General features: G+C 36.9%; 1 protein-coding gene across 1 annotated transcript in view; it reads left to right on the top strand.

Moving 5' to 3' along the window:
- DMD (dystrophin) overlaps nucleotides 1-27,966 on the top strand; it is a 2,372,918-nt gene that overhangs the window by 591,822 nt on the left and 1,753,130 nt on the right. The window lies entirely within an intron of this gene.

The following is a 27,966-nucleotide window of genomic DNA, read 5'->3' as shown; positions in this document are numbered from 1 at the left end:
AGTCTTGTAGATCAGGTCCTGCCTTACTAACACAACTGCCACCCATCCTCCCTCATTAACATCATAGAGGCAGGTTTACAACATACAGGAAAATCACACAGTCCCGGGTGTCATGGCCTAGCCAAACTGATACACACATTTTTGGGGGGACATAATTCAAACCATTACAGATTGAAATTAACTCTCTGCCTAATGGCTCAGGAAAATTGCTGCCTGGAGTATTGAAGGAGCCTCTTAGCTAGACTCCTTACTCCAAACCATTGTCCACATGCTACCCTAACTAATGTCTGAAAATTATATGTCTGATCACGTTATTCTAACGCTCCTAAAATTTCATTTTCCTACTAAACAAAATCTAGCTTTCTAAGCATGGTTTTTATCACTTTCCACAATGCATTTCTAATCCATTAACACCTCCATCTATCTCTACCTACCTGGAGAACATGTGTTTCTGAGACACAAAAGGCACTCTCTCTTCTCTGTCTCTCTCTCGCACGCGCTCTCTCTCTCTCTATATATATATACAATATCATCTACTTTTGTACTTTATGCATAGTTTTTACTGTGCAAGTGTTTTGGTCATGTGTATTTGTCCAAGTCTTTTTTCAGCTTTGCTACTTTCTTAGACCCTAAAGATGATGTTTCCATGAAACCGTCTTATATTTCAAATATAAAATGCCAAACTTATCATCAACCTCCTGATTTCTTTTCTACTCTCCATTGGAAAATAATGTTTTCTCAGTTAATTAGTAAAACTAGAATATATCATTGGGCTGCAGAGATATATTCCGATAGACTTTAATGTGATAGAGCATGTTTAACTATTCATCACCTTTCTCTCTAAAACCAAACCTGTTGCTGTCAAGCAGATTCTGATTCATAGCAACACTATAAGACAGAGTAGAGCTGCCCCATAGGGTTTCCAAGGAGGGGCTGGTGTATTCAAACTACTGACCTTTTGCTTAGCAGCCAAGCTCTTAACCATTGTGCCACCAGGGCTCCTTTCTCTCTAAAGGCGTGCTATATACTGATGTAACCAAATTTTAATAATTTTTTAAATTTAATCAACAAATGCAAACAAAGAAAATATACTCTCATGTTAGTGTTTTACCTAGGGTAACACTGTTTCTGTAACACATAAACCCCCATATGTCAGTGGCTTAATACAATAGAACTTTAAATGTAGCTCAGTCCAATGTCAGTGTTCCTAGTTGGTGACTAATAATTTTCCCGGGGGTGACCCAGGGACACAGCTTCCTTCATTGTGGCTCCATCTGTCCCAAGTGCCATATCATCATTTTCTTCTGCATCATTTCTCCTGCCAGTGAAGAAGGGAAGATAATATAGAAAAGACACAATGGTTTCTTAAAAGCCTTGTTGTAAAAGCGATCCTAATCACCTCCCTTTGCTTTCCATTGCAGAAAACCGATATACAGTCATGCCTAGCTATAAAGGAAATGCCATTTCTGTTTGAGTACCTGAATCTAAGCAAAAATTCCTTCCTCTGAAAGGTGGAGCAAAGATTTGGTTGTCTTGCTAGCTATCTGCCATAGTTAGCAACTATCAGATTAAAAAGTAAAATATCTGGTTATCATATAAATGGATACATAGGCTTAATTATCAGAATTAAATAAGAGGAAAATATGCATCAGAGTCAATTTTATATTAAGAAAAAAATGGTTATAACGGGGTTATAATTTTTTAAATAAATCAAGGTCAGTAAATTTTGTGGAGCCTTACGTAAAAATAAGTACACAATATGATAAGTTCTTGTATTGAAATTTATTGATCTTTTATTATTGTGATGACCATGCTGACTCTTTTCAAAACAAGAATGGAGAGTTCAATGCTACAGTGTTTTGGTGACAAATGTTCGATTTGAATCAGAGAGATCAGATATACTTGTCTTGGTGACAAGATTGACAGAATACGTCATGCAACACAAGAGTGGGTAAAGATTGCATCAAAAAAATCTAACTGTAAAAAACAGTATTGTTTTTTCATTATCATGATATTTCTACTTCTCCCAAAACACTAGGGATGAATAGTTCCATTCCCCAAATTCTTAAAACAGTTCCTGAACAGAATCTTATTTCAGTCTTCTTGTTATTAAATGCATTTTCTGAGTTCCTACCATGGAGCCCTGGTGATGCAGTGGTTAAGAGCTCGGCTGCTAACCAAAAGACTGGCAGTTTGAATCAACCAGCCACTCCTTGGAAACCCTGTGGGGGAGCTCTACGCTGTCCTATAAGGTTGCTATGAGTTGGAATCCACCTGACAGCAACGTGTTTGGACTTTTTGGTTTTACCATAGTAGGCAGTGTTTATAAGATAGGATGTTCTTGTTTAAAACTTACTTTCCTTTAGGGTGCTTTAAATAAAATAATAGAGTGTCATCAAATTACTGTGTTGCAAGTATAGAGTTTCCCTTTGTTTCCTTTATTTTATTTTAACATCACTTCTTTGTTTTACTTCTATGTTTTGTTATATCACCATTATTTAAATTTGATTTTGATGTAATAATTTATAAGTTGTTGGATTGTTGTTAGAAATGGAATAAAATATTTATTATATAATTCCTGTGAGACACTCATGTAAGAGTTTAACTATATATTTTGTCAAAACTTAAGCATATTTATAAAATAATTTATTATTTAACATGAATTTTGTAATCCCCTAACATACAAAGATGCATACAGATACATAGTTTTGTATGTATGCATATATGCGTGTGTTAGCATCAGCTTCGTATATATATATATCTGTAAAGATATATGTATATATATACACATGCATACATATATAACGTGTTGAGTTCAGAATTTATTTGTTTTTAAGTAAGAGATTTTCCTGGATCAATAACAATTAATATTTGTATATTTTATAAAATAGTTATCACAATTCTCACACAAATCCTATTGGTAAAATAGCCTAAATTTTATATTCTAGATGAGAAAACTGTGGCTCCAAGTGTTTAAATATTTTCCCCTGATCAAATACCAAGTGGAATCTAACCTAGCTCACTGCAAACCTTTCTTGCTGTACTACAACAGGCTGTTTCAAAAAATAGAATAGAAGAAATAGTCTGATACTCCGAATTGTCTGTGAACATCAAAATTTCTAATATGAGCCTATAAAAAAGAAAAGAAGTTTAATAATAGTTAAAAGAATGTAGAGTCTTAACAAACTAAACTTTTTGACCAACCAAAGTTCCGAATATGATCTGCCATATCTTGGAGAATCATCATGTGTTTTGCGTGAAGAATTAAATTCAGAAAATTAAGTGGACTAAAAAATAGGTAATATAAAGGAAATAACATGGAGAAATCTTGTGCCAACTGTCCATGAGCTGGATACTCTCCTACTTTTCTACATCTCTTTTCTAAATTGTGCATTAGGGTTCCCTTTCAATGAATACTTTTTTTGTTAGAGAAATCTGAGAATATACATACATGCAAATGAGCCAAAAAACTTCTAGATGCATTTAGCTTCCATTAATATGACATTACTAATTCATAATGAGGATATTTTATTTTAATGTTCATGGTGCTGCTTTTGGTTGAGAGCCAGGTGAATTTAGTCCTATTACTATGCCTATAATGTGGAGTAGTTTTGTTTAATGGTATATAGTAATGCAGCAGCGGATGGCTCGAATTGAGTCAGAGAAATGGTTGTTGGCAAGGGCTAAAGACTTAAGAGAACTCAAATTTTTACCTGCCTTCTTAACTAGGCTTCCAAATTATCTTCAAGGAAATCACCATTTAAGGAATGTATAAAAAAAAATCCTATAAGCTTCCACAGAAAAGTTTAGAAAATATGTTTGGATTGATGAATGTTAGATTTATGATTTTCATGAAAATTATAATGTGAAGAGAATTTATTGCAGTTGTTTTCAGTTGATAATTGTATATTTATTGTCAATGTGTGTATATTTCCCAGATCACCCTCTAATACATTTATAGGATTTGTTGACATTAGGTCAAAAAAGAAACCCTTAATGTATGCCAAAAGGTGTTATGTACCTTTCCAATGCTTACTGTAGAACTTTATTAATTTTAAAAAGAATTGTTTGTGGGCTTGATAACCTTCTCATTTTATAGTGTTCAGGTTATATGTACAGGTAATATACAATATTGTTTAGGGTCTTTGGAACTTTAGATCAAATATTTTTGTGTTTGTTTTTTTAATTTCAGCAGCAAAAGTTATTTTCGTTATGGCACATCAAACTGTCAATGTTTTGTATTTTGCCTTGCTTTTGTAATGAAGGGAAGTGGAGTTGAAGAGAGTTACAAATATTATGAAAAGATTGGATAAGTATACCCATATTCCTTTGTCAAGAAATATTTAGAGATGCTATTGGAAAAACTTAATAGAGACATGCCTTTATCACTATTGCTGGTTTTCTATGTTGTTGATTAGAATTTGAGGTAAAAAATTGATTCTGAGAGATATCAAGGTAGTCACCTGAAATAAAGATTTGACAATAAGGAGGCTGGTAGATAATGACTGTGCTTTGAACTGGAGTCATTATTGTGATTGTGAAATTTGTTTCTTTGTAGGCTGTTCATCACCTTTATCTCAGTGCTGTTTAGAGCATGATCAGTTATTATTATACTGACAAGAATTAGTCTAGTAGTAATTCATCATAGGCTGACAAGTGCCAAAATTCATCCTCACATACATAGCCACTGAAGCAGACAAACACTATTTTCATCTCTGACACTATCTACGGTTTATTAGGATATATTATTTTGACCTGCTGGGTCACAGTCAAATGATGTTTAATCACTGTTTCAAATTAAGACATAATTGTAAATATCTTTTGCATCTCCTTAAGTCGGTATACTAATCTTGGACACTTTCTATTCAGGATATGGTGAAATAATATTTAATATTTGAAATATTAGAATGAAGAGATGCAAAAATATATAAATTATCATTGCATTGGATTTATTAATTAAAAATAAACAGTGTTTAATGAAAAAGATTAATTTGCATGATCATTATACAAATGGTCCTATTACTACAGGGAAAATAAGGTCAAGAGATGATTTTTGGTTCAAGTCATTTATGCTACATTTTAATTGAAAAATAAAAGCTGTTCATTGTATACAACGGTAGTGCACCTGACCTATCATATAAATGACCTCATTAATGCAAGAGAAATAAGGTCAAAAGAGACATTCTTACTGAAGTCAATTATGTTGCATTTTAATTGAAAAATAAAAGCTGCTTTTATTCAAAGGGAGCACCACAGACATTTCATCATATTCCTTAGCCTCCTAATATTTCAGTAGCTGCATAACCAGTTTCTGAGTTCTCCACAGTATACAAAGTGATCTTTTTAACACATTAATTAGGCCATGTCTTCCCTGTTTACCACCCTCTGAAGACTGCTTATTGCACTTAGGAATAATTCCAAACTCTGAACACTGCCAACAGGGCCCTGAGTGATCTGGCCCCTGCCTACTTCTTGATCTCACCTCATTCTGAAGGTCCCCCTACTTTACTAAACTCCAGCCAAGCTTGTTCTTGCCTCAGGTCTCTTCACTTCTAGTTTCTGTTAACTCGAATGTTCTTCCTCTCCCCCTTTACACAATTGACTCATTCAGGCCATTCAGTCTCAGACAAAAGGTCTCATTCTTAGAAGAATCCTTTCCAAACCACCTGTTCTAAAGCAGTTATCCTGACCACCCCTCCCAGACACTGTCTATCTTGTTCCCTTGTTTTCTTCAAAGTCATCATCATTATCTGAAATTATCTTCTTTGGTTATCTAGTTTTTGCTTCCCTCACTTAGAAACTTTGATGTCAGGGACTTTGTGCATTGACTTCTCTACTGTATAGTCAGTTCCAAGAATAGTACCTAGGGCAAGGTAGAGAATAAAAACTTGTGGGATGGATATATAAGTGAGTACTATAGTACAGATATATGGTGTTTTATTTGTTAGTAAGTGATGGTAGGTTGATGTTTATGGTCTCCTTTCTCCTGGTTGGTTAAGCCAATTAATACTCTCTTTCAGGACAGTTAATGAGGACTCTGTTAGGGTATGTAAGCAGAAAGTATAAAAGATATCACAAACTCTTGATGTAAAGTCTGGAAGGAGCCCAGAGATATGTTTTGCTTGGCCCACACCTCATAGTATAAATCTGGATTTGTGTCCTTTTACAGCAGATGTGGCAACTGAGGGGCTACATTTTGACATGACACCATCCCGCTAGAGCTGAGCAATGGGACTCCTTTAGAGAGAGCACACCCTTCCAGTTTGTAGCAGCCCTCAGCACTTACACAATACATGCTCTCCAATTACAGGCTCAGGTAATCCAATTTTATGGAATCTGACTTTATGATCCCACATAGATATCTAGCTACACTTCAGTCTCCTGGGTGAATCAGCCAGCCACATTGAAAACTATCATAATCATTGTGTATATGTGTGTGTAAGTTGCCTTGGGCATTTTTTGGGAAGTGAAGCCATCAACCTCTCAAAGAAATCCATGATAATAGAAAAGATGAAAAATCCCCAGACTAGATAGATGATTGTAGGATTCATTTCTCATGTATAAGTCTACAGTTTTAAGAATTATAGATGAGTGTCTCTTTTCTTCAACCATTTGTGAAGAGTGTAATGTTTATAATGGAGAATGAGGAGAGACCACACCAGGATTTTAGTCTAGTTCTGCCATTATGTAACTTTTTTTTTTAAAGAACTCCCCAGAGTGACTAAGTGGGCTTATGGTAAGAGGTGGAATTAAAAGGAGCCTACACAAAGGCAGGCAACATCGTGAAAGGCACAAGGGAGAAATGACACTTGTAAATAACTCTTAAGTTAATGTCATAGTGTGATCCAAAGAAAATTCAAAGAGAAAGGCATTGCAATCAGCTAGGTGACAGAAATAATGCCTAGAGAGCCTGACACTTGAGCTGCATTTTAGAGACAGGCTCTGGTATGCAGAAATAGGGAAGAATGACATTCCAGGTGAATAGAGGGGGCAAACACACCAGTAAGAGAAGAAAGAACAAGACATGTTCCAGGAAGAACAAATAGTTTAATTTGGTGAGGTCCAAAAAGTGCACATTATGTACAAGTTGTCATGTTTGTAACTGAAGATGGCTAAATCAAAATATATGCATTTGAAAAAATAGACTCCTGCCAGATTGTTTTCTACAATGATTTTCATGACTCATGTCCTCAACATCAGTACGTGAAAGTATCCATTTCCCTACCCTTTCCAAATAATTTTGAATATATTTCATCAAATAGTACTTTATCCTTTCTTCTCACAACCATCATCTCTAAGTTATTCTCATCAATTAATTCATTCACCAAATATTTATTGAGTACTTACTATGTGTCAAGACCTTGCTTGAATAAAATAGAACCCCTGATTGCAACTAACTTATAATGGGAGAGATAAAGAGTTTCTTTAAATTCTGGACCTTTCCATCTGTATTCCCTCCTCAAAACAACTTGCAGTCATGGGACTTTAACCCTCTGTGGCAACTCATCTGGGGAGATGTTTGCATTCAGAGGTGAAGAGTTGCAGAGGCTTTCTGTATCTCAGATTTATCCTGAGCATAGTGTGATATTAACAAATCTGGCAATTTGTTAATTGTATTAAACACTATGTTATATATTTGTTTCATTTATTGTTAATGAAATGAAAGGAGCTCTGGTTGCACAATGGTTAAGCACTCGACTGCTAATCCAATGGTTGGCAGTTCAAACAACCCAGTGGCTCCGTGGGAGAAAGACCTGGAGATCTGCTCCCATGAAGATTACAGCCTAGAAAACCCTATGGGACAGTTCTACTCTGTCACATGGGGTTGCTATGAGTCAAAATCGACTTGACAGCACCTAATAACAATACCCTGGTGGCGCAGTGGTTAAGAGATTGGCTGCTAACCGAAAGGTTGGCAGTTCAAATCCACCAGCTGCTCCTTGGAAACCCTATGGGGCAGTTCTACTCTGTCCTCCAGGGTCGCTATGAGTTGGAATAGACTCGATGGCAACGGGTTTGTTTGTTTGTTTTAATAACAACACCACAATTTAAGTCAGAAGACCTTAGTTATGGTTATGTTTCTTTCACAGTTTACCTAATTGATCTTAGGTGAGTTACCTAATGGAGACTCATTAGAGATGTAACATAAAATGTCTATTTAAAAAAAATAAGCAAGTTCCTAGAGAATTAGTTTGTGGAATGATTAATTTATTCAGGTTAATTCTTCTAGCGGAGATGGTAGCCTTTTTACCATGGAGAAATTAATATGAGACATAAAGTGATTATGCAGTAACTAACCCCACCTCATATCACCAGGTTTCTCTATACTGTATGCCAGTGAAAAGACTAAGAGGAGAAGGAAAGCGAGGATGGGGTGGGGGGCGATTTGGAAATCAAAGTAAACCTCAATTATCCCCCTTTCTGAGAAAGGAGAATGAGAGAGAGAACCTTAAATCAGACTTTTCTTAAGTCCATTCTTTCTTAGTTTCACTTTCTGTCTAAAAGATTAAGCATTCAGTGCTTGATACTTGTTTAGTATTGTGCCAGGGGATCCCAGAGAAAAATTAGAAATGAACCTTGCCTTCGAGCAACTTTCAGTGTAACTTGGGAGCCAGGAATAACCAAAATGGAGCAATAAACTTGAAATAAAACTGTATGAAGGAGTGAATTTTGTTTTACGGTGTATAAGTGTTGTAGAAATCAATGAGAAAAGTCAACAAGGGCTGCAGTGGAACAGAGGAAACTCATCCAGAGGGAGGAGTTGAGCTGAACCTTAAAGATCTTTAGAATTAGATGAGAAAAAACTTGCAAAACAAGATGACAGAAGATTTGGAAGTAAGGAAGAGAGATGGACATAGGCAAAACATAAAAATTAAACAAAAGAGGTCAATTTATTCAGCTTTTCAGTTTTTATTAGTCTGTTTTGTTTATGGACACCTATTTGAGCCCATTGTTCTTGCCTTGACAAGCTCTGATTTACATAGGGCATGCAGACCTCATGGCCCTTACACTTGGTAGTTTCGCATCTGCTAAAAATAATAACAACCAGTTGCCTTCAAGTTGATTCTGACTCATGGCGGCCAAATGTGTGTCAGAACCAGAACCATGCTTCACTGGGTTTGCAATAGCTGGTTTTTTGGAAGTACATCACAAGACCTTTCTTCCGAGGTACCTCTGGGTGGACTCAAACCTCCAGCTTTTTGGTTAGCAGCTGAGTATGTCAAATGTTTCCACCACCCAGGGACTCTGAAAATAATAGCCACTCTTTATTGAGCACTTACTGTGTTTCAGGTTTTGTGCTAAGCTTTTGGACTTACTACATTTTGTAATCTTCGTAATCCTGATGTGAGGCTAGGATGTAGAACACAGAATAATAAATTAGGAGTTTCCTGGTTCCTAAGTCTGAGATCCCATTTCTGCAGCCACTGACATTTAGAAACTTGTTTTATAATTGCAGGAAGACAAGGAGCTAGGTCGTTAAATAATAATGGATTAAGTACCATGATATGATAAATCATTTTGTGAAGTAGATGAAGTATAACATGAATGCCATATGCATTTGCATGAATGAGAGAATGCTGATGACTCAAAAGTTGTTGAAGATAAGCCTGCAGAGAGGTCGAGGGAATACAAAGTTAATAGCATGTAGCAAAGGGCAAAGACCTGAGTTTAAATGCTACCTCTTCTATCTCGAACCATGTGAGCTTAGGGAAGCTGCTGAAACTTCACTTCTCTGCACTGGTTTCCTTATCCGGAATATGGGTATAACTAGAGAGAATCTAAGGGTGGGGGGTGGGGGCAGTGGTGATTTCAGTGGTAGAATTCTTGCCTTCCATGCAGGAGACCTCGGTTCAATTACTGGCCAATGTTTCTCATGCACAGCCACCAACTATTAGTCAATGGAGGCTTGAGTGTTGCTATGATGCTGAACGGGTTTCATAAAAGCTTCTAGACTAAAGCAGGCTAGGAAGAAAGGCCTGGTGATCTACTTTTGAAAATCAGCCAATGAAAAACCTATGAATCACAACTGTCTGGTCTGCAACTGATCATAGGGATGGCACAGGACTGGACAGTGTTTCATTCCATTGTAGGAGGTCACTATGAGTCAGGGGTCTACAAGAACAACAGAGGACCTACATCATTCTACTGTATAGTATGTAGATGTATAGTAGATGCTCAACAAGTGACTGTCATTAATAACAGTAATAATAACAATAATTAATTCACTCAATATACTTTTATGGAATATTTCCTTTGTATCAGGCACTGCACCAGTCCCTAAAGCTAAAGATTTCAAAGGTATAACTGCTGTCCTTAAGGAGTTCACATTTTAAGTGATAGAGATAGTCAAGTGCCGTAGTTTGGCTTTCCCCCAAAACAAAACCTGATTTTAAAAAAGGCTTGAGTTCTGGGAATTTATTCGGTGAGCAAACTCAGGAACATGAGAAAGTGGGAAAAGTAAGATGAGGAAGGAGGAAAAGCTAAGAAAGAGTACGTTATTGAGCTGAATACCATTGCCTTTGAGTTGTGGTGTTGGCAAAGAATATTGAATATATCATGGTCTGCCAAAAGAACAAACAAATCAGTCTTAGAAGAAGTACAGCCAGAATGCTCCTTAGAAGCGAAGATGATGAAACTTTGTCTCACATACTTTGGACGTGTTATCAGGAGGGACCAGTCCTTGGAGAAAGACATCGTGCTTGGTAAAGTGGAGGGTCAGCAAAAAAGAGGAAGACCCTCAACAAGATGGATTGACACAGTGGCTGCAACAAAGGGCTCAAGCATAACAACGATCATGAAGATGACGCAGGACTGGGCAGTGTTTCGTGCTGTTGTACATAGGGTCGCTATGAGTCGGAACCAATTAGACAGCACCTAACGAAAACAACCATCAGCGGTGCTGTGATTCAGCCCTGCTTGGGATCCTCTGAGGAATTATGTAGCTATCCCCTCAGAAATTTCTCTCAGACGGACAGTTTATCTGTCTCCTTCTTCCGTCAACAGAGAGTCATTTCCTGGGCATTAACTCCTCTACTCCTGACATTAAGGCATAAAAGAAAAGAAGCAGTTGATATTAAAGACAGGCTGAGGGGATGTGGTGCAAGACACAAAGCATCTGCCTTTCAAAATAAGCATGTAAAGGGATCATAAACAAAAGATAAGAATGTCAGAATAAAACAAATTATGGAAGGCTTTGAAAGTTGAGCTAAAAATATGTGGAATGTGTGTGTCTCAATATTTTCTCTAACATTTCATGAATCAATTGACTCGTTAAGAATGGCATTAGTATCTTTACTAGAAGAGTCAGGTTAAAACCATAAATTGTAAGGAGTTTCCTTTACATCCAGTTCTAACTTACGGACTTAGGGACATGGTTAGTTTTCAAAGACCAGGTCGTTTATGCGAAAATTGGCATTATGCAAAAATGGAGGATGACCATATCAGATCACAAAATGGAGGATGACTACATCATTACATAACTGCCAAGTTACATCATTACACAACTGCCAAGTTATATCATTACATAACTGCCAAGTTACATCATTACATAACTGCTAAACCATTGAGAATCATGGCCCAGCCAAGTTGACACATAACCTTCACCATCACAGCCAGTGTTACTCTTGCCTTTTACCTTAGTGTTCGTTACTGCCACATGTCCATCATTAATATGCAAAATAGTCAGAGAGTACTTTTTTTTCTATTGTTTTAAACGCAAAATGTCAGGTAAGGAGATAGTTGGTAAGTGAGTAGTACGTGTAATGAGGACTGGTTTGGTTCCGAAGATGGCTCCATGTAACAATGAACTTATTGCCTGATTTCAAATCTAATGAACATCTGTGGTGTGATATAGAGCATGTTGCTTTCTATCAAGTGCTTTTCCACACTGCCTTTGGGTCGCTTAATCATAAATACAAAGTTGGGAAAATGTAGATGAGGCCAGTAATAACATATGCTTTGATATATGCTTGATTGCATCCAGAGACACTGCCTCTGCCTTTTAATGGGTGCCTTGGAGTGCTTTCTGTCAAGGCTTTCTCCAGTGTTCCAGAAGATTAAAAGTTGGGGAGGTGATTGGTCCTTTGAACATCCCTCTATCCATCTACAGATTTTTAGATTTATTCAGTTATTTCCCAACTTGATCCACCAGGGACTATATATATATATGTGTGTGTGTGTGTGTGTGTGTGTGTGTGTGTGTGTGTGTTTGTGTATATTTTCCAGATGACCTTTTTTAACTACATGCATAAGGCATAGGATATTGGAATTGCATAAACTTGCCCATAAGGTTGTTAACATATTTAAAGATTTTTGGTTGATCTCTTATAGTCATTCCATGCTTTTGGTTTTCAATGACTTCACTGTCATTGAAAATCATATTCAACTACATATTTTTCTCCTCCTGACCTACTAGACATTCACATTTAGCTTTGTGCACTTTGTCATAGTAGAAGCAAGTATAAAGTAATGAAATTTATGGTTCAATCAGAAATAAGTATTGAAGCCGCTGAAATATGACGTTCTTAGCTTTATTTTTACTATGAACAGTCCGGGTTAATGTTTATGAAATATTTTAAAACTTTTCTTTCTGCTCTGAATTGAATTACTTGTTGAGCCAATGTTGTGAGAGAATTCTTTCTCCTGTGGAACAAATAGATTTTCACGACAGTAACCAAATATAAAACAGTTACTTAGATTTAATTAATACACTTAGTACTGCTTAAAAGGAAATGTATTTAATGAAAAACAAAGCCAATAGCCATAGCACATTAATAAGCTATTGGACTTTCTTTAGTTACTGCAACTGAGTGACAGATAGTCAGACCTTTAATATTTGCAATAACAATTACATTCTTCTTTTCCCTAGATTAAGCTCAGTGATTACAATGCAATGAAGAAAAATTAATTAGTTTGCTCCAGCGGAGCAGTTAATGTAGTGCAGAGTGAAACCCATACCCCATTTCTCTCTGTAAACTGGTCGTTTTCACTTCCTCTGCCTTTAATACACAACTATTTTCTTGATCACTTCGCAACTTAGCAAACAGTTTAATTAAGTACATGAGACTACTTAGAAAGTATCATGCTAAAGAGAAAAAGCACATTATTAAATTTAACCATAGTTATTTTCTGGCTATTTCGATTTAATGTATATTTTTATACTCAGCAATCAAAGGATTGCATATTGTTTTAAAAATTTTGTAATTAAGAGTTGAATAGCAATATACAAGTAACTGTGTTATAAAACATTTATTACTCGTAAAAGAGCATATATTACTGTATTTAAGTGCTATGGATTTTTGAGTAAACATATTACCTGTCCTCAGAGAGCTGCCATCTCTTAGAATTGAAAGAACATTTCAAAGAATTTTAACAGAAAAGAGTTATAATACAGCTTTGTGAATTAAGGCAAACCTTTCTTTTTACTTTAAAAGCGATGTGTTTACTTCCAAATCCTTCTATAAAATACGGTTTTACTTATGTTCCTCTTAATTATTCTTTATTTTAATAATTAGGGTTTGAAGACAACATTTTTGAGAAGAGAATATTGTTGTCTAATGTAACCATTGGTTTATCTGAAAAAAAAATACCCTCTGATTGATTCATAGTTATGGGAACTCCATGTGTGTCAAAGTAGAACTGTGTTCCTTGGGGTTTTCAGTGGCTGATTTGTCAGAAGTAGATTGCCAGCTCTTTCTCTCGAGTAACCTATGGATAGACTCAGACTGCCAACATTTTGTATAGCAGCTGAGCATGTTAACCATTTACCCTACCCATGGATTCCTTGATTTACCATACCTACTGGTTCCTTAATAAAGAGGAAGACTTTTCTTTTGCTCAGTTCTCATCTTTTTGTCCAAGCCTCCCTGCCTACTTGAACCTACATGGGTTGTTCCTTTTTTCACTGTAAGTCAAAATGTCCTGGTCAACACCAACTAGGCTTGGTTTTGATCAAAAATTACTAAGCCCCAGACAAAAAATATGTGAAAAGCACAATTTTTTAAAATTATGATTTAAGTGAAAGTTTAGAGTCCAAGTCAGATTCTCATGCAAAAATTTATACACACATTGCTATGTGACCCTAGCTGCTCTCCCTATACTGTGACAGTACACTCCTTCTTTCCACCCCAGATTTCCTGTGTCCATTCAACCAGCTCCTGTCCCTTTTTGCCCTCTCATCTCGCCTCCAGACAGGACTTCCCAGTTAGTCTCATGTATCTACTTGAGCTAAGAAGCCCTCTCTTCATGAGTATCATTTTATGTCCCATAGTCCAGTCTAATCTTTGTCTGAAGAGTTGGCTTTGGGAATGGTTTCAGTTCTGGGCTAACAGATTGTCCGGGAGCCATGTCTTCTGGGGTCCCTCCAGTCTTAGACCATTAAGTCTGGTCTTTTTACTAGAATTTGAGTTCTGCACCCCACTTTTCTCCTGCTCTGTCATGGACTCTCTGTTGTGTTCCCTGTCAGGGCAATCATTGGTGGTAGTCGGGCACCATCTACTTCTTCTGGTCTCAGGCTGATGCAGTCTCTGGTTTATGTGGCCCTTTCTGTCTCTTGGGCTAATATTTTCCTTATGTCTTTGGTGTTCTTCATTACACTTTACTCCAGGTGGTTGGGATCAATTGATGCATCTTAGATGACCTCTTGCTAGCTTTTAAGACCCCAGATGCCACTCACCAAAGTGGGATGCAGAACATTTTCTTAATAAACTTTGTTATGCCAGTTGACCTAGATGTCCCCTGAAACCATGGTCCCCAGACCCCTGTCCCTGCTACTCTGTCCCTCGAAGTGTTTGGGTGTATTCAGGAAACTTCTTAGCTTTTGGTGTAGTCCAGTTGGAAAAACGCAATTTTGATATACTCATCTGGTAGATTGGAAAAAAAAGCCTTCAGTTACTCATAGCATAAAGAGAAAAGACTGAGTGATTACTCATGTCATAATGTGATATTGTGCTCCCTGAGTTACCTACATTATATTCATGCATACTACTGAGAGGTCACTGTCACAGGAAGAGTCAGAAATCTAGTCTTAACCACTGACTGGTTCAACGTCTTCTGTAAATGTCTAAACTTCCTTTAACCTTGGGTCTCTCAGCTTTAAAAGGGATAGTTTTGACCAGATGGTTGCCATATTAATTTCTACTTTATGCTGTTATTGTTTTTTCATTCATACACCACTATTTTTTTTTAATCATACAAACTAAACCAAAAAACCAACTCGTTCCTGTCGAGTCAATTTTGACTCATAGCGACCCTATAGGATGGAGTAGAATTGCCCCATAGGGTTTCCAAGAAGCACCTGGTGGATTCAAACTGCTGACCTTTTGGTTAGCAGCCATAGCTCTCAACCACTGTGCCACCAGGGCTCCTCATATAAACTAGGTAAGTTTTAATTTTAATCTTGTGGGTTAATCAGGACAAACATTTCTACAGGAAATATAAGGAAAATCCATACCCTAAAGTGTCATAGAACCCTTGGTGTCAGCTAGATGCCAATAGTATTAGACATTGGTAAAATACGATCTGGATGTCTGCGTTGTGTTCTGCATGCCTGGTTGCTTGAGAGTTGATACTAGAGTTATCTACAGATAAGTATTTATTCACCAATGCAGCACATGTTAATTGAGCTTTCATTATTGAGCTGTGCTATATAAAGAAAAAAGACACTGTCTTTATCCTCATGGGAGGCAAAGAGGTACCCAGACAATTCTTCTGCAGGGTAATGAGTAGAAAAAGACATACGTGCTGCAGGAATATGATAGTGCTCTGTAGGTACATCGTGCATTGAAATGAACTGAGATTCATGCTGTTAGGGAAGGTTGTAAGGAGTAGTGGTACTTTGGCTGATGTTTAAAAGAGCCAGGTGAATGGGTTGTTTCAGGTACAGAAGGCATCATGTATGAAGGCCTGAAGGTGAAAGAAAACATTGGACCATATCTGGGAAAACACTTATGGGGAAAGATGTACAGAAAAAGTTAGAATGGTAGTAGGAATCATTTGCACAATAATTTCATGGCTACTGAGGTGTCTTATGGGTGATTAGCGGTCTTCAAAATCTAATGTGTAGTTCCTGTAACATTTTATAAAAAGAAACAGTGCAAATATTACCAAGTGTAAATTAAATGCTCACTGACCCCATACTATACAGATTTGCCTTGAAGGTTTTCGTATGTTTGCATCTGCAGTGGGCTCTTTATTGAAGAATCCCCTAAATTAACAGCTTGTTCTGCAGAAAGGCAGATTTGCGACTGGTTGCTATGGCTCCATCAGATTCAGGACATTATTCTTTTACTGCAGAACCTACCTCTTTGGAGAAAGATGTTATTTCTATTTGACTAAAACAGTGGTCCAGGACCTAGGGTATTAGAAGCTAAGGTTGTGAAATGTGATCTTTTTTAATTTAATAATTTATTTTAGTTTTGTTTTTGTTGTTGAAAATATACAAAGCACAGCATACACCGATTCATCAAGTTGTACATAAAAAACTGAGTAACATTGATTACATTCTTCAAGTTATGCAACATTCTCACCCTCCTTTTCGAATTGTCCCTCACCAATAACATAAACTCACTGTTCCCTAGGCTACTTTTCTAAACTTTCAAGTTGCTGTTGTCAGTTTGATCCCGTATTGATAGTTCTTTTAAACAGCACAATGCTCAGGGCAAACATTTTTTTACTAATTAAGTTAAACTATTGTTTGGTTTTAAGAAGGCTTTAGGGGATATTTTTGGTTTAAGGTTTCAGATTTAAAGATAATCTCAGGGCCATAGTTTCAGGGGTTCATCCAGTCTCAGTGGCTCCAAAAAATCTGGATTCCATGAGAATTGGAAATTCTGTTCTGCATTTCCCTCCCTTTGATCAGGATTCTCCTGTAGAATCTTTGCTCAAAATGTTCAGTAATGGTAGCCAGGCACCATTCAGTTCTTCTAGTCTCATGGCAATGGAGGCAGTTGTTCGTGATATGTGATCTTTATGATAGAGTTGTCAGTGGAATTAATTACCCCATTAACTTGATGTGATAATGAACTTTATATATTGGAGACTGAACTACCTAGACATAATGGTAGAATGGTAAGAACCCAGGCTCTTGAGACACACTGCCTAGGTTTAAATCTCAGCTATACCACTTAGTAGCTCTGCATCCTTGAACAAGTTTAATTATTCTGCGCCTCAGTTTCCTCATCTATAAAATGATGATGATAATAGTATCTATCTGACAAGGTTGTTTTGAGGATTAAATGAATTAATATATTTATAAGCATGTAGGAGAGTACCTGGTAGAAACTAAGTGGTCAGCAACTCTTAACTATTGTTTGATTATCATTAATAAGCTACCACAGGCTTTGTTTTGCTGAATAATTCATCAGTTCTGCAGATGGCAAAAATCTGAGAGCAAGAACAAAATCAAGATGAAAAATTTTCATGATAGGCTAAATCACTGAGTCAAAACCCAAAATAGAATTTGTAACAGAGTTTGATGCCCTGTTAATTGCTTTCTTTATTCCTTTTAATAGTTTGTTATTGAATGACAATCATATACGTTCAGTAGTCTAGGTAATATAAAGACAAATAAGGCTTGGTTTCTTCCCTCCTGAAAATATTAAGATATTTAGAGTCAAGTACAGAATGGAAGAGTTAATTTATTGTGCTAAGTGTTATAAAAAATATTAAAGCAACAGAAATGATGCATGGTATAGTATAGTATAGTGTAGTATAATATAATATTTAGACTGGAGGATTTAGCAGTTTCTCTCTCCTTTACACTGGCCAGGCCTAATCAACGGTTTTATGTTTAGTTACTTGTGTTAGATTTTAAGACAGGTGTTGATAGACTGTGGAACATTCACACTTGAGTATAGAGTCTAGGCACAGGCTTGGTTATAGTATACTCTGTGCCAGGCAGGCTTAGGAGGAAGAGAGAGGAGGAGGGTTTATTGTGGTCAACGAGGAGAACCGTAGCAATTATAAAAACCACATTTCTGAAGTGGATTCAGTGCATAATGGGACCATAAATGGTGGAGGTGCAACTTCCATAAATATATGCACTCCTTACTTATTGCCGTGGTTAGGTTCCAAAGATCAGGTCGTTACGTGAAAATTAGGGTTATGCAAAAATGGAAGATGACCACATCCAATCACAAAACAGAGGGTGACTACATCATTACATAACTTCCAAATTACATCATGATATGACTGCAAATTCCATCATAACTGCCAACCACTGAGAATCATGGCCCAGCCAAGATCACACATAAGCTTAACCATCACAGCCAGTGTTACTCTTGCCTCATACCTTGGTGTTCGTTACTGCCAGATGTACGTTGTTAATGCGCAAAATAGTCGGATAGTAGATTTTTTATTATTGCCGTAAATGAAAAATGTTGGATAACGAGATAGTCAATAAGTGAAGAGTTGAGTGTATTTATTGAGCACCTATTAAGGGGCAAAGCATTTTGTTGGGCCTTGGCAATATAAATGAAGAAATCAGTAAATATTTTATCTTGGCATTTGTAGTCTTTTGCAGAATTACAGGCATGATTAGGATTACATAATTAACAGTTAATTACAACTTTGATGCATACTATAGAAGCAAATTCAGGGTGCTATAAAAATAGAAAATAAAGTGCATGACCCTATTGGGAGAAAGAATGGATGAGGAAATGCATTCTTGAGGAAGTGATATTTTAATGGAGAGCTAAAGGATGAGTTGGTATAGCTTGTGGATAAGGAGAGAGTGGAGGAAAATACAGATGGGGATGGAATGGTGGTCAGGCAGAGAGAGCCAGTGCATGAAGACCCTGAGCCTGGAACGTTAGGAAATTCAAGAAACACTCAGGTGACTGGAATGCAGACAGCTAGAGGAACAATGACATGGGATTTGGATGCTGAGGTCAACGGAGTTCAAAGGAATTCATAATTAAGATTTAGTCAATTAAACAGTAAGGAAAATCAAGGGTAAGATGATTCAGTAGGCAAAATGGAAGAGAATATTCTATGTTTCTAATAAAAAATAATTATTTTAATATGAATATGCTTCAGTGCCAGTCTAATTATTAAATGGCTTGTCACACATTTAAGAAGGTATGGTACCTTTGGTGGAATTTGGGGAGCTCTTGGAATCTACCAGTTTGATCAGGAATACCTCCATATACATCAGTAGTACCTCAGTCTCCCGAATTCCCTCATGAATAGTAGGTTCATAGCCATTTTCTCCTCTTATTTCTTCTTTCCTCCCCTTCCTTGTGTTCACAGAAACATACTCACGTACTTCTCTGTGGGTTCCACATCCTGACACATGAAAGAAACATAACGCAGATATTTCATTTACAGTACTCTAGTATAAATTATCATATAAAATATGGTGGTGTTAAAGTCCACACCAGATAAACATTGTGTGCATTTCTTGATTTATTTCTAAAATAAGTATATATCTTTTCTTTCTAAGAAATAAATTAAATTTTTATTTAACGTCATACTAAAACGTGAAGTTTTTCTAAGTTTGTGGTAGTAACTGAGAATTATCTTTTAATCAGAAGAAACTTTTGTCTTTTTTCAAGAGTGTATGGAGGTTAAATCACAGTGACTCATAGTGTTGCTATGAGTCGGAATTCACTCGATAGTAACAGTTTTGTTTTGTTTTATAGAGGTTAAATGTGATGGAAATATAGTATCTTCTTATACCTAATGACATATTACTTTTCACAGGGTCCATAATTAATGTAAAAGTAGCAATATGCGTGATTTTTCTCTGGTAGGAAAAACATTCGTAACTATTTTAATGGTGTAGATCACTACTAGATCAATAAAGACTTATTGAGTTGCTTTATATATGTAGAACTGTGCTAGGGTACATAGGGTAGAAATGAAAAATAAGGCAAGGCCCCTGTGTTTTAATCTCATAGAAGGACTCATATTTACCTTAAAAAATATCAGCGAACATAGGTCTTAATATGAATGAACTGTGATCTGTTAATTCAAAACCTAATTCATATTGTCAAAAAAACTTTTTTGGTATGTCTGATGCTAGACATAATTTTTTTTAAATTAACATTGCAAATTTGTCTTTAAGATTAACCATTAATATTCATAAATTCTCATTATTTAGCAAATAATGAGTTTTCAGGTTTTTAAATGGTTGTCATTACACTGTTTTTTATTGATAAAATAATTTTTAGCTATTTTTATTTTTGTTGTCTACCTCAGTTGTTATAACCTAGGATGGATTAAATCAACTAGAAGCGGAAAAGCTTCATTTTAGCTAAAATCTTCAAATACTGGCCTAAATGTGTTAAGAATTTGAGAATGTGGCCTTTTACATTTTATTTCCTTTCATTCTCTCCATTTTCTTAAGAAAATGCTAATAAGAAATGCAGTCCTTATGGGCAGAAAGCAGAGGAAAAAAACAAACGGGATAATTTACACACTGTTTAATAACTGTGAGTAATTGACTGTTGATCATATAAATTCTAGATAATATCATTATTATACCCAGGTTGGCTGTTAAAAAGTCATAAACGAAAGAAATCTAGACATTTATTTTCTAGATAAGTATTGGAATGAAACTCTTATCTTTGCATACCATTTAGTTGGAGAGAAAATTTTATTTAATTAAATGATTCATTAGTTGTATTGGATTGCTGCCAAGTTATTTCATCATGATTTGTCAAATGATAATTTCACACGTGTCGGTGACAATCAAGATGTTGAACATTTATTTTCTCTTTTCCCAGCTGCCGAGTCACAATTCTCAAAGGATGAATAGTATGCTGATTAAATAACACCTTAGAGTTTGTCTTACATTAACTAATCAGTCTATTTAATTTGGAAGAAAATCATGCCCATAGTACATTGGCCCCTGGTGCTTAGGTCCTGGAGTCACCTAGGGCCTAATGGGGCAGTTGCACTGTGGGACCCAAATGGAAGAAAAGTTTGTATTAATCACTTCATTACATCCAACACCCATGGGCTGGAGGGAGAAAGTGCTTGCATGTTATGCCTTAGGCAAAGTAGCTAATCAGAGCATTGTGAACAATTCTAAGGAAGTGACTTGCTATTTAGTTCTCTTGGTTTTGCAATTACTATTTTAACAGTTTTCTTGAATCATAGAATGTAAAATTTGTTCAAATGCATAAACTTTAGTTACTTCTGGGGAGCAATTTTTGAATAAGAATTTAGTTGTCATATTGCATTTGGACAATTCCCACTTGTTTTAAACTGTGAGTCAGCATACTACTTTACTAACATAATACCATCCTTCATGGTTTGAGTTATCAACCTTAATTTCTGTTAAATAATGCATACAATGTATGTGTTTACCTAGCTCCAAAACTCTTTTTCTACATAGATTTTCTGAAGTTGTGAACCTTTGAACCTGGATTCAAATCCCAGCTGACTCTTGCTTTATTTTGGAAACTAGTTAAACTCTTTGTTCCTGAGTTTACTTATCTGTATAAAAGATAAGCAGTTTGTCTTACTGTGGTAGCTTTCATGTTGCTGAGATGCTGGAAGCTATGCTACTGGTATTTCAAATACCAACAGGGTCACTGATGGTGAACAGGTTTCAAGCAAGCTTTCTGACTAAGACAGACTAGGAAGAAGGACCTGGGGGTCTGCTTCTGAAAAAACTGGCAAGTGAAAACCTGATGAATAGCCATGGAACTGTCTGATATAGTGCTGGAAGATGAGCCCCTCAGGTTAGAAGGCACTCAAAATACGACTGGGGAAGAGCTGCCTCCTCAAAGTAGAGTCAACCTTAATGATATGGATGGAGTCAAGCTTTCAGGACCTTCATTTGCTGATGTGGCCCAACTAAAAATGAGAAGAAACAGCTGCAAACATCCATTATAATTGGAACATAGAATGTGTGAAATATGAATCCAGGAAAATTGAAAATCATCAAAAATGAAATGGAATGCATAAAGGTTGATATCCTAGGCATCAGTGAGCGGAAATGGACTGATATTGGCCATTTTGTATTAGACAATCATTATGGTCTGCTGTGCTGGGAATGACAAATTGAAGAGGAACCAACTTCACATTCATTGTCAGAAAGAACATTTCAAGATCTATCCTGAAATATAACACTGTAAGTGATAGGATAATATCCATATGCATACAAGGAAGACCAGTTAATATGACTGTTATTCAAATTTACCAACCAACCACTAATGCCAAAATGGGGAAATTGAAAGATTTTTACCAATATCTGTAGTCTGAAATTGATCAAACATGCAATCAAGGTGCATTGATAATTGCTGGTGATTGGAATGCAAAAGTTGGAAACAAAAAAGAAGAATCAGTAGTTGGAAAATATGGCTTGGTAATAGAAATGATGCCAGAGATCACCCGGTAGAATTTTGGCAGATCAATGACTTACTCACTGGAAATACTCCTTTTTAACAGTATAAAACACAGCTATACACGAGTATCTCGTCAGATGGAATACACAGGAATCAAATCAAATACATCTGTGGAAAGAGACGGTGGAGAAACTCAATATCATCAGTCAAAACAAGGCCAGGGGATGACTGCAGAACAGACTATCAGTTGCTCATATGCAAGTTAAACTTGAAGCTGAAGAAAATTAAAACAAGTCCACAAGAACCAAATTACAACCTTGAGGATATCCTCCCTAAATTTGGAGACCATCTCAAGAATAGATTTGATGCATTGAATACTAATGACTGAAGACCAGACGAGTTGTGGGATGAAATCAAGGACATCACACATGAAGAAAGCAAGAGGTCATTAAAAAGACAGGAAAGAAAGAAAAGACCAAAATGGAAGTCAGAAGAGACTCTGAAAGTTGCTCTTGAATATTGAGTAGCTAAAGTGAATGGAAGAAATGATGAAGTAAAAGAGGTGAACAGAAGATTTCCAAGGGCGGCTCAAGAAGACAAAATAAAGTATTATAATGAAATGTGCAAAGACCTGGAGTTAGAAAACCAAAAGGGAAGAACACGACCGGTATTTCTGAAGCTGAAAGTACTGAATAAAAATTCAAGTCTCGAGTTGTAATATTGAAGGATTCTATAGGCAAAATACTGAACAACACAGGAAGCATCAAAAGAAGATTGAAGGAGTACACAGAGTCCCTGTAACAAACGAATTGGTTGGCATTTAACCATTTTAGGAGGTAGCATATGATCAACAACTGATGGTACTGGAAGAAGAAGTCCAGGCTTCACTGAAGGCATTGATGAAAAACATGTCTCCAGGAATTGACAGAATACCAATTGAGATGTTTCAACAAATGGGTGCAGAGGTAGAGGTGCTAACTTGTCTATGCCAAGAAATTTGGAAGATAGCTACTTGGCCAACCACTTGAAAGAGATTCATATCTGTGCCCGTTCCAAAGAAAAGTGATCCAACAGAATGAGGAAATTGTCAAACAATATCACTAATGTCACACACAAATGAATTTTGCTGAAGCAAAATAACGATTGCAGCAGTATATCGACAGGGAACTGCAAGAAATTCAATCCAGATTCAGAAGAGAATGTGGAATGAGTTATATCATTGCTGATGTCAGATGGATCTTGGCTGAAAGCAGAGAATACCAGAAAGATGTTTACCTGTGTTTTATTGACTATGCAAAGGCATTAGACTGTGTAGATCATAACAAATTATGTATAACATTGTGAAGAATGAGAATTCCAGAACACTTAATTGTGCTCAGATGGAACCTGTATATAGACCAAGATGCAGTTGTTCCAACAGAACAAGGGAATATGAGTGGTTTAAAATCAGGAAGGGTGTGTGTCAGGATTTTATCCTTTCACCATACTTAATCAATCTGTATGCTGAGAAAATAATCTGAGAAGCTAGAATAACGAACAAGTCTGTCTTGGAAGGAATACAGCCAGAGTAATCCTTGGAAGTGAGAATGGCAAGACATCGTCTCATGTACTTTGGACATGTTATCAGGAGGGACCAGTCCCTGGAGAAGGATATCGTGCTTGGTAAGGTAGAGGGTCAGTGAAAAAGAGGAAGACCCTCAACAAGAAGGATTGACACAGTGGCTGCAACAATGGACTCAAGCATACCTATGATTGTGAGGATGGCATAGGACTGGGCAGTGTTTCATTCTGTTGTACGTAAGGTCGCTATGAGTTGGAAGTGACTCCTATGGCACCTAACAACAACAACAGAACAAGATGGATAACCTTGCTCTTGTAGTTTCCTTTAAGGAAGAAAAGAAAGCATATGTTATACTGTTGGGTAACAACCCAGCGGCATCTAGACCCAGGGTCAGCCGCATAGTCAAGAGCCCAAAGAAAGACCCTAGAACCAGTGATTGGGACATATGGTTTATTCGGGGAATTTACATACAGGACAGCCCAGGGCTGCGGCTGGACCAGATTAATGCTCCGCTACTACCTAGCAGGGGACACAAGTTTATATACAGTTCCAGCTGGGGCTAAGGCTTATTTGTTTTCCTTGCAAGTCCTTGGGCGGCCAGTGCTTCCAGGGACTACACATCCAGGCTCAGATGTTTTTCTTTTAGTTGATAAGGCATTCCTTGGCCTTGGCCAATGGCCCAGCCACGCCACCCCCGGCCTTTTACCTTAGCCGGAGTTCATCCCCAGCATGCTAGCGGGGGAAGCAAAGCTGCCCCCATTAGAAGGGGATGCATATAGCTGAATAGCATTACCCTACCTATAACTACCATTGTGTTTACTACATAGTAAGTTCCCAATAAATAGTAGCTTTTACTATTATTATGAAACATATTACAAGCTTAAATGAAACCGAATATCTCTATGCCTTTGTATCACCCAAACAATTAAGTTTTCTAATTTTTCCTGGGCTAGTCCTATAATCTGAAACTTTAGCCTTCATCAGAGTCACCTGATTAAATTGGTAAGACTCAGATTTCTCGACCTCATTCTCCGATATTTTGGTTCAGTAGGTCTGGAGTGGGGTCCAAGATTCTGCATTTTCAACAAGCCCCCAAATGATGCTGATGCTGCTGGTCCTAGAAGCATGGTTTAAATAGTTCTTCCCTAGAGCAGTAGGCCTCCAAACTGGCTGATCATTAGAATGAGCTACAAGCTTCTGAAGAAATATAAATTCCCCAGACACACAGAATCAAAATTTGAGCAGAGTTTAAAAAAAAAAAGTGCAATTGAAAACTATTTCCTTAGACCATTTGTCAAACTTTGGTGTGTATCAGAATGATGTGGAGGGTTTGTCAAAATACAGATTGTTGAACCCATTCCCAGTGCTCTGATTCAGTAGATCTGTGGCTAGGTCGGAGAGTCTGCATTTCTAACAAGTTCCCAGGTGATGTTGATGGTAGCCTGAACCCACACTTTGAAAACCACTGCCTGCCCAAGACCACTGCTTCTTAAGCCAGTTTTGAATCATGAAGCTGTTTGAGGTTCTCCTTAATGCTGTAGATTTTCTAAAAAACAAAAAAGTAAACATAGTTTTGCATACAGATTCTAGTGTTTATGGATCCTCTGAAGCCCATACATGATCCTTGTATGGAACCTTGCATCCACATAGAACACCATCAGGTAACACAGTCCACGTTAGAAACGCATTTCTTCAGAGCTATTTGCAAATGTGTCTGAGCATGTGAGCATGCCAAAGACATTTTATCCCATTACCTGTACACAGGCAAATAAGACAGTACCAAAACTATGTTACCATCTATAAAAAGAAAAAGATGTTAACGATTTAAGAATGAAAATTATTTTTTACAACTTGTTGGTATATAATTTTCAGATTTGGTGAAAATTATAGTTAATTCCAAAAAGATGATCATGTAATAATTTAAAGTTCATGTTTGTGGTATAAACTGTATCCTTTTTTTTTCCTTTAAAGCTAGCTCTGTGCTGTTTCTTTCTCCTGATGCACCATCTTTTTTATATTAATGAAATTACAGGATTATAAAGTTTATTAACTTAAATAGCAAACATCCTCGAAATTCTTACTGTATATTGCTTAAAAAGTATGATTATATTGCTTACACAAATCACAATCATAGTGAGCCTGTGGTTGCTTTGTAAAGAACTACATGATTTATTAGTGTAAATATGTTTTTGAAATTATAAATATCTTGAGAAATCTTTTTTTTATTAAGAATAAAATAAGAAACTCTTTCACTTGGGCAAATAGGGATACCAGTATATTCACTGATTTTTATTTCTCAAAGCACATTTGTGGCTTGTAGCCAAGAATTCACTTCATTGAAGGGAGCATTTGATAGGCAGTATTGAAGTTGTAAACACTTTGAACTCATTACAGTGTCTCACCATAGGAACTGCACTGTCATTGAAGACTCCCTGTCTGCAAAACCATCATCTCTACAATTATTTTTAACTTTGCCTGAAAATATGTCTTTGTACTTTAAGGCATTTCAAAAGACCAGAAAAAGATGGAAGCTAGGGTGGCTATGGGGATTTTCTGAGTTCTGTGAGTGCTATGTTGAGACAGAACAAGATCAGAAACTTGGATATATGTGTTTCAACTGAAAATGTTGGTTGATCATCAAGACAATGTTGTTATAAAGAGTTTTCGTGAAGGTGGATGTTTGAAATTGTAAAAAAGCATTGTAAGGTTATCCGTTCATAGGTTGAATGAATGTTTCTTCTTTTCTCTTTCTCTGACTTTCCTGCCAACTGCTTTATTAGACCAAAGATGACTAGGACTGCTACCTGAAATCCTCTGTGAAACAAACCTAAGGAAGAGTGATTATTAGTCTGCACTACCAATAACCAGTTGCCCTCGAGGTAATTCCACCTCATGGCGACTCCTTGTGCATCAGAGTAGAACTATGCTCCATGGGGGAGGGAGTTAGTGACTGATTTTTCAGAAGTATCACTCAGCCTTTCTTCCAAGGAACCTCTGGGTGGACTTGAACCGCCAACCTTTCAGTTAGCAGCACAGTGTTAACTGTTTGCACCACTCAGGGACTCCCTGGTCTATACTATAGCTGTTAGGTGCTGTCGAGTCAATTCTGACTCATAGCGACCCTATAGGACTGAGTAGAACTGCCCCACGGGGTTTTCTAGGCTATGATCTTTATCACAGCAGATTGCCAGTCTTTCTCCCGCAGAGCCGCTGGGTGGGTTCGAACTGCCAGCCTCTCAGAAAGTAGCAGAGTATTAACGACCACCCCGGCACTCTCTAGTCTATACTAGACACCTCCAATTTACATATTTGGAGGTACCATACAGCTACCATCACTACATGAAACAACTGAGTGTAAGACTGTGTTCACATTGATTTGGCAACTTTGACCAACAATCCCACATGACACAATGAATTGAACAACACCTCCCCATCATCGTCCCGGAGATAATGTGCTGGTATTCCTAACTAATGGAAATCTCATTTTTGAAGAAGAAAAGTATCTGTTTAGGCTAGGTAATAACAGTCCAGATAAGAGCTGTTTACGTGCTGAAGTAAGGTAGTAACAAAGCAGTTACAGAGGACTGATTGATGGGACTTGACAAAAGATTATATAAGGGTAGGGAGGGGAAGCATGCTAGAATGACTTCTATGATAATATCTTAAGCAAACAAACGGGAAATCCAGGAGGCATAACAAGGTTTGGGGAGGAGGGAGAAGGGATGGTGTCTTAGTTATCTAGTGCTGCTATAACAGAAATACCACAAGTGGTTGGCTTTAAAGAACGTAAATTTATTTTATCACAATTTAGGAAATTAAAAGTCTGAACTCAGGGCACTGATGCTAGGGAAAGGCTCTCTTTGTCCACTGTGGAGGAAAAGCGTTGTCTCTGCTTCGGTAACATAGGTGTTCCTTGGTTCCTTGACAATCTCCATATGCTTGCTTCTGTGTGTCTAATCTACTATTTTTTAATTTTTTATTGTACTTTCGGTGAAGGCTTACAGAACAAATAGTGTCTCATGAAACAGAAGTACACATGATGTTTTATGACATTGATTAACAACCCCACAACATATCAACTCTCTAATTTCTCAACCTTTTTTTTTTTTT

The sequence above is a fragment of the Trichechus manatus genome, unplaced genomic scaffold (assembly GCF_000243295.1).
Source record: "Trichechus manatus latirostris isolate Lorelei unplaced genomic scaffold, TriManLat1.0 scaffold00159, whole genome shotgun sequence".
Taxonomy (NCBI): Eukaryota; Metazoa; Chordata; class Mammalia; order Sirenia; family Trichechidae; genus Trichechus; species Trichechus manatus.
Note: the sequence above shows the minus strand (reverse complement) of the source record. Positions and strands in the feature narration are given on the sequence as shown.